The sequence below is a fragment of the Octopus bimaculoides genome, chromosome 9 (genome assembly GCF_001194135.2).
Source record: "Octopus bimaculoides isolate UCB-OBI-ISO-001 chromosome 9, ASM119413v2, whole genome shotgun sequence".
In the NCBI taxonomy this organism is placed as follows: Eukaryota; Metazoa; Mollusca; class Cephalopoda; order Octopoda; family Octopodidae; genus Octopus; species Octopus bimaculoides.
In genome coordinates this window covers 34,582,994-34,589,482 of record NC_068989.1, presented here as the reverse complement: position 1 = coordinate 34,589,482, position 6,489 = coordinate 34,582,994, and the positions used below count along the sequence as shown (strand labels likewise).

The 6,489-nt window shown below is 29.9% G+C and overlaps 1 protein-coding gene across 4 annotated transcripts in view; it reads left to right on the top strand.

Annotated features, from left to right (window-relative positions):
* The window catches only part of LOC106877132 (V-type proton ATPase 116 kDa subunit a 1), a 96,253-nt gene that overhangs the window by 8,915 nt on the left and 80,849 nt on the right, over positions 1-6,489 (top strand). Inside the window, exon 2 of one of the 4 annotated variants that reach the window (XM_052970609.1) lies at positions 5,354-5,439. The exons of the other annotated variants lie outside the window; for them this stretch is intronic. The gene's annotated coding sequence lies outside the window, so the exon portion shown is untranslated. The remainder of the gene's footprint in view (positions 1-5,353; positions 5,440-6,489) is intronic. 4 annotated transcript variants of the gene reach the window in all.

Sequence of the window (6,489 nt, the reverse complement as noted above, 5' to 3'; positions counted from 1 at the left end):
ATATATATATATATATATATATATATATATATATATACACACACACACACACACACACACACACACATATATCTGACATAAATTTATATCTACTATTTGATATCATAAACAGTAATGTATGACAAAAAAGAGAAACAAGCCCACTGATGTGACTCAAACCATATCACTTGCTTATTAGGAAATCCTTATAACATGTTTTGTGAGTATTTAGTGTCATGTGACTTAATCCAGTGTTTATATGATCGATATCATTTAACATGGTTACCGGTTCAATGAAAGATGCCTAGTTATTCATTTGAGTAAGGTTTCTGCTGATAAAGGACTTCTTGCAATTATCACTTCAGTTGGATAAATACTTTAATTTGGAACTTCATTAACAGACTTAAATAATTATTTTAGCAGACTTGTTATAACCATATTACTGATTGCATCTACAAAGCAGTGACTCAGTCATTTGGCAAGTTAAAGGTACAAATTTTAAGTCCTGTCAGTAGGTCTGTTTCTCTTTTCAGGTTGAACTTAGTGTGTATAATGTCTAATAAAATTTATTTAGAAAGATTATTTGTTACCTATGAATGTTCTAGCTGTTGGTGAATGATACAAAAGTTTGGGAGACAAAGGTTAGAATTTCATGTCTTAAACCATATTATATAATTAACTGTAAAATAAATTCTATAAAGTACATGCCTAAATTTCATTAAAAGAGAAAATAAACTACCAAGTAATTCCATTTCATTTACAAGAAAAAGACATGAACATTACATGATTTTATTATGTTGAATTTTTTGTATTCACCTTAGAGATATTTAATGTTTCCTTAGAGCATATACTCAGTGGAACTTTTTTAGTCATTTGCTTACTATATAGTGAACTCTACTTTGTTGTAAGTAATTGGGTCTGGTTCATCCCTCTCTTGTCATAGAGGTCCTGTTAAAGTCGACTTCGCTTTGTTTTAAACAATTGGGCCAGAGCTTTGGTTTGAGGATATCTGTCACTCCTCACTAGTCATCGAGGTCCTGTAGACAATCAGGACCTCCATACCCTTCCTTCTCTCATTAAGCTATTAAAGTACAGGTTTCAAGAAACATATGAGAAATCCATTATATATTTATAGTTCATTTTCATATTAACTTGGACTTCTTTTTCAATCATTCAGTCCTTTTTTTTTAAGCCTTGTTGGAAGAGAACTCCGTAAATGTCAAGCGTGACTAAATCCAGCTATTATCTAAAAGCAGGGTTCTTCATTAATTAAATATGTAAGCAATTCCAGTATTTGATAAGTAAGAAAATAAGTTACCGGTGAAGGAGGGACTATGCTCAGACTTTTTTCAGGCTCTCTCAAACATGTAAGATCGATGCAATTTATGTCCAATCAAGGTGAAGGGGAAGAATCTAAGGAAGGGCTTTACTTGCAACAAAGAGGAAACTCTATTAAAGGCACCTAAGGATTAGGCTATGATAATAAAACCCTTTTGTTATTGTATTTCTGTTGAAATACACTGCTTTTATTTTAGTTAATTTTGAAAATAATGAAGAATTTAGTAAAAGAACTTTGTCATTATTAAGTTGGAACACAAATTAACAGGAAATCTTTGATGAAACGTTTTAATTTATATCATTTTAAATCAAAAAGTTTGTATCATTGAACAAACCAAGGAGTGGTCTCTGGTGGATTGGGATCAAAAGTATTAACCAGTTCTGTGGTTGTAGTCCATATTAACACTATCAGAGATAGATGACAGAAATTCCAATAATTGATGTTTCTGTTCCTGAAGAAGGACAAAGATGAAATGTTAAATTGTATGATCAATATATTATAAGCATAATGCTGAATGTAAGTTATATATATGTTCAAATGGAGTATATAAAGATAAGAAAGTAAAGAATTGAGTATAATCTACTGAATAAAACATTTATATTGATGTTTCAAATGCTATATGCTTTTATGGGCAGTAAAACAAAATTGAAAGTGTGGGTAAGTCTTAAGGATTCTTAGTTTGAACAACATTATTATTAACACTTGCAACCAATTATATCTGTTACTTGTTGCAGAATTTTTAATAAGCATTTGCAATATACATATAATATAAAATTTAATCTTTTACCTCAAACTTACTCCTTATTATTAAATAATCTGAAAAAAATCTATAAATAATTTTCCTTTCATAAAATTGTACCAAAACTATGTCTTTTTAATTTTAACCATCCCTTTACAGACATAATAATGTTTGATATTTACATCTGTCTGTCTGTCTATCAATGTGTGTGTGTGTGTGTGTGTGTATATATGTGTGTGTGTGTGTGTGTATATGTAATATTTTGAAATACTGACTGAAGAGGGTAGTATTATGTAATGGTTATTGTACATTAACAACTCTAAATGTGCATTTTAAATGCATTCAGAATATCAACTATAGTTTTGTGATTATTCTGATGTTTACGTAACACTCTTGACATTTTTCAGATAATATATACATACATGCATACATATATATGTGGGTCAATATATATCTACATTTACCTGTGTATGTTTCCATACATAAATATTTGTGTAGACTCAATCCCCAACTCATTCTGCCTTATCTATTACTAATGCAATGGCCTCTGCTGCTCAGAGCTAGCTACTTGCATATCATTCACTCCAAACCAGCTTAACATACCCATCTCCTCTTGTCAGATATGCTTTGTCCTTCGTCCAAGCCCTACACTAACTATTATAGCCAAGTTTTCTTCCCTAGAACATAATATCTTTGAATTCTTTTTCCAATCCACATTCTGATGCAGTCATTGACTTACAGGCAATATGCAGTTTTGAAGGCAACATAAGTGTTCTTCTTGACTACAAATCTTAAAATAGATATTAAAAAAATATAAATATTGAGATATGAAGTTAATAGTCTCCAAAATTATAATCATGGTAGCAAAAACGCACACATTTAAACATTCAATCAATAAAATTATGGTAAACAAATTATTTTATACATATTTTTTATGTCTTCTAATAATATTAATAGAAGCTATTTTCTGGTGACATTATATTCTAACTTCATCTTCCTTCTCTCATTTTTTGTGGAACTTCCATTGCTAAATTGGTTGATTATACTAAACTATGCAAATACTTAAAATTACTGAATAAATCACTTGATTTCTAATATTTAACTGCGATTGTTTTCTAACCACTGAAAAAATATAACTGCTTAATATTAACTTCTTTATATTCTTGCAGAGGTTTCAGTTTAAGTAGCAGTGTTACATCAACATTGATTATGAAAGCTGCAGCTGGTTAAGTAGATGGGTACATGCCTGTAGACTGAAAGGTCATTGGCTCATGACATTTGTTGTACTACATGATGTCTTTACATGACTAAATCTACTTAGCTATTAATAAGTATCAAAAGATACTATAAGTAATTGATGTATTTTATAGTTGACAAGAATTCTGATAGGTTGCAATGTTGAGCCCACTCAAGTCATACCCACAGTCAATAATCCTCAGTTAAGGAAAAACATGATGGTTAAGAGTCACACAGCAATGTGGTTTCATCACAGGTGACAATCTTTCTTGAAGATTATGTGTATTAGGAGCAACTACTCATGCTTTGTTTCTACTGAAACAATTAAACCTTGATAGTAATGACTATAATTATCAATAGAATGTATACTGAAAAACCTAACAAGGCCAAAATATAATAAAGTATTGATCAATCAACTGAGAAGACAACATTATTCTGTCATTTGTTTTATGCTGGATCCTTGTCTAAGAGTCTTAATTTCAACCATTCAGTCAACCTAGCTTTAACCCTTTAGTGTTCAGATTACTGTGCCAAAAGTAATACTTTTTTATTCACATTGTTTTGAATTAATGATGCATTACCTTGTAGCTTCAAGATTTCAATGATGTAATTATTTATTTTTACAATGACATTGTAGTGTGTGAGAGGCTGTGTCTGGTCAGACTGGACATTAAACAGGTGGGATATTTGGGCTAGATATGGCTGGTTTAAATGCTAAAGGGTTAAGCAGGTGTTTGTAACATTAGCTTGGAATATTTCAATGTCATAAGCAGTATCAGCACTGTAAAATTAATATCTCATTAATCTGTAGTGCTGAATTTGAGTTCTTCCTGTGTTTTTGTTTTCTCATAGAAATGCTAAAACAGAAGCATCTTTTTATTTCTCATCATCATTCTCATGTGGACATGAAAACGAAGGACTGACATATTCTTTGTAAAATTGTTAACAAAATTTTGTTGTGCTATGTTTCTGACAAAGCAAATCATTATTTTCTGAGATGCACTTTCCTAGCAAATGATTTGACCTGAGACTAAGTGCTAAGACTAAAGCAATTATAGTGTGGATGACATATTTTAGCCATTCAAAAACACACAAAAATCTGTTAACCTCAAAATTATTTGGTGTCAAAACTTTCATCACACCAACTGCAACCTGGTTACAGACACAGTTCCACTGCAGATCATTAATCCAGTACAACTTGCTGCATGATCGGATCATTGGTGACTAAACTGGTGACCCCACTAAGCCTACTTAGGGAGGAGAGTGATTAGATACCCGTTAATTAGATTTAGTATTTTAGAATTGAACATTGGCTCATTTATTGAATCTGTTTGTGCTGCAGGAAGATAAAATTGCTTTAAATATTAGTAATATATTTATTTGTGTGTGTATGAGATTCAAACATTTTCAATTATAGATTTACTTTTACACTATTACTCACAAAAAAAAGGTTCATGTACATTGTTAGAATACTGCAACTTTTCTATATAATGTATTTGATGCGGTTTTATCTCTAATAAAATGTCCTTCTCAATAGAAAAAAATTTTAAAATTTCATTTAATTTTTCTTTTTTCAGATTTCATTTCTTGTATATATTTTTATGACTGACATATTTTTGCCTTTCATTTATTTATTTGAATATATTGTTGCTGTTGCTTTTGCTGGCGGTAGAATGAATCAATTTTTTTGTTAATTATGTTTAAAAACTTGTGTATTAAGAAGAATTCTTTGAACATCATTTATAAGTTTATAGCTTTGTTTTAGATTTTCTCTGATTTGTATACTTTTGTATTTATCCATCTGATTTTTCTCTTCTTTTTTCCTCCCTCTCTTCAGCCCATACGTCCCCATTTTAATTCTCATTTTGAAGATTCTTCTCTCCTGTTGTGTGTAATTTTGTGTAACTTTACAAACAAAAAAAAAAAGGAAAGAAGAAAAAAAAAAGAAAAAACATGTAAATCTAATTATGTTTGGACTAAATGTGTGTTTATCAACCAGTTATCATCTTAAATGATTATGAAGAAAATTTATGTCAATTTCTTCATTTGCTTAATACTAGTCTGACTCGTTGATTGATGATGCTGACCAAGCATTAGTGGGTGACCATCTTGCAAAGTATCAGGAGCGCCAGCAGTCTCCTCTGGGGTATGTCACCTTCATCTGTCTTTAACAATTGTTTGTCTCAGTGTCAAGACAGGTTTGCACATTCTTCACTATACTTATATCGTGTATATTTCTGAGTGTTTTTGTCATATTTTTTTGTTATTTGCAATTTTAAAATTACCAAATAAGATTGATACACTTCATCAGTAAGTTGGCATTACTTGATAAATTGACTTTATTTAGAAGAAAACAAGCCATTTCTCTTACTATCTATTGAAATGTTTATGTTCAGATTTGTTTTCTGTCAACTTAATGCTATAAGTCTCTGATGTGCATGAAGAAGCAACGTTTTTTTTTTATATATAGAATAAAAAAAAAAACAATGAAATAATTGTTTTGAGTATTTCTCTTAGTTTTAAATTGTTGAATACGATATGTAGTAATATGTTAATACAGCTTCTGGTAATTACATGTCAATAATTTAGTGTGTTCTGTGTGCAGTTTTATATGTAAAAAGAAATATGTCACTTACTTGCATTAAAAATTTGTTACTTAAGCAGTGTTTCATCTAAGCTTTGTGTTTACAGTTGGGGAAGGAAAAAATATGCACATGCAAAGTTTTTCAAGATTAAATCTGAGTAATGGTTACTTGTGTATATGTGCACATATTTTGCAAAGAAAGACAAAATTTGCTCACAGGCAAATATTTGTGAATACAAATTAGAAAAAAAAAAATTAGAAGGAACATATTACACTTAAGTCACAAAAAAAAATACAGTTCTCATTTAACTTAACATATATATATATATATATATATATATACACACACATACACACACAGTAGTCCCTGAACTATCATGCTTGTTACGCTTGCCCCTAAAAACGAGTGTATAATATTTTGAGTGTGTATGTATATATATATATACATGTTCATATAGGTGTATACATTTAAAGTGGATGAAATGTGAATGTATGTATAAGCGAGGATATATATCTATATGTATGTATTGTTTGTGTATATATATATGGGTATATATATATATTGTATATATATGGGTACTTATATGTATATGGGTATATGTATTTATATAT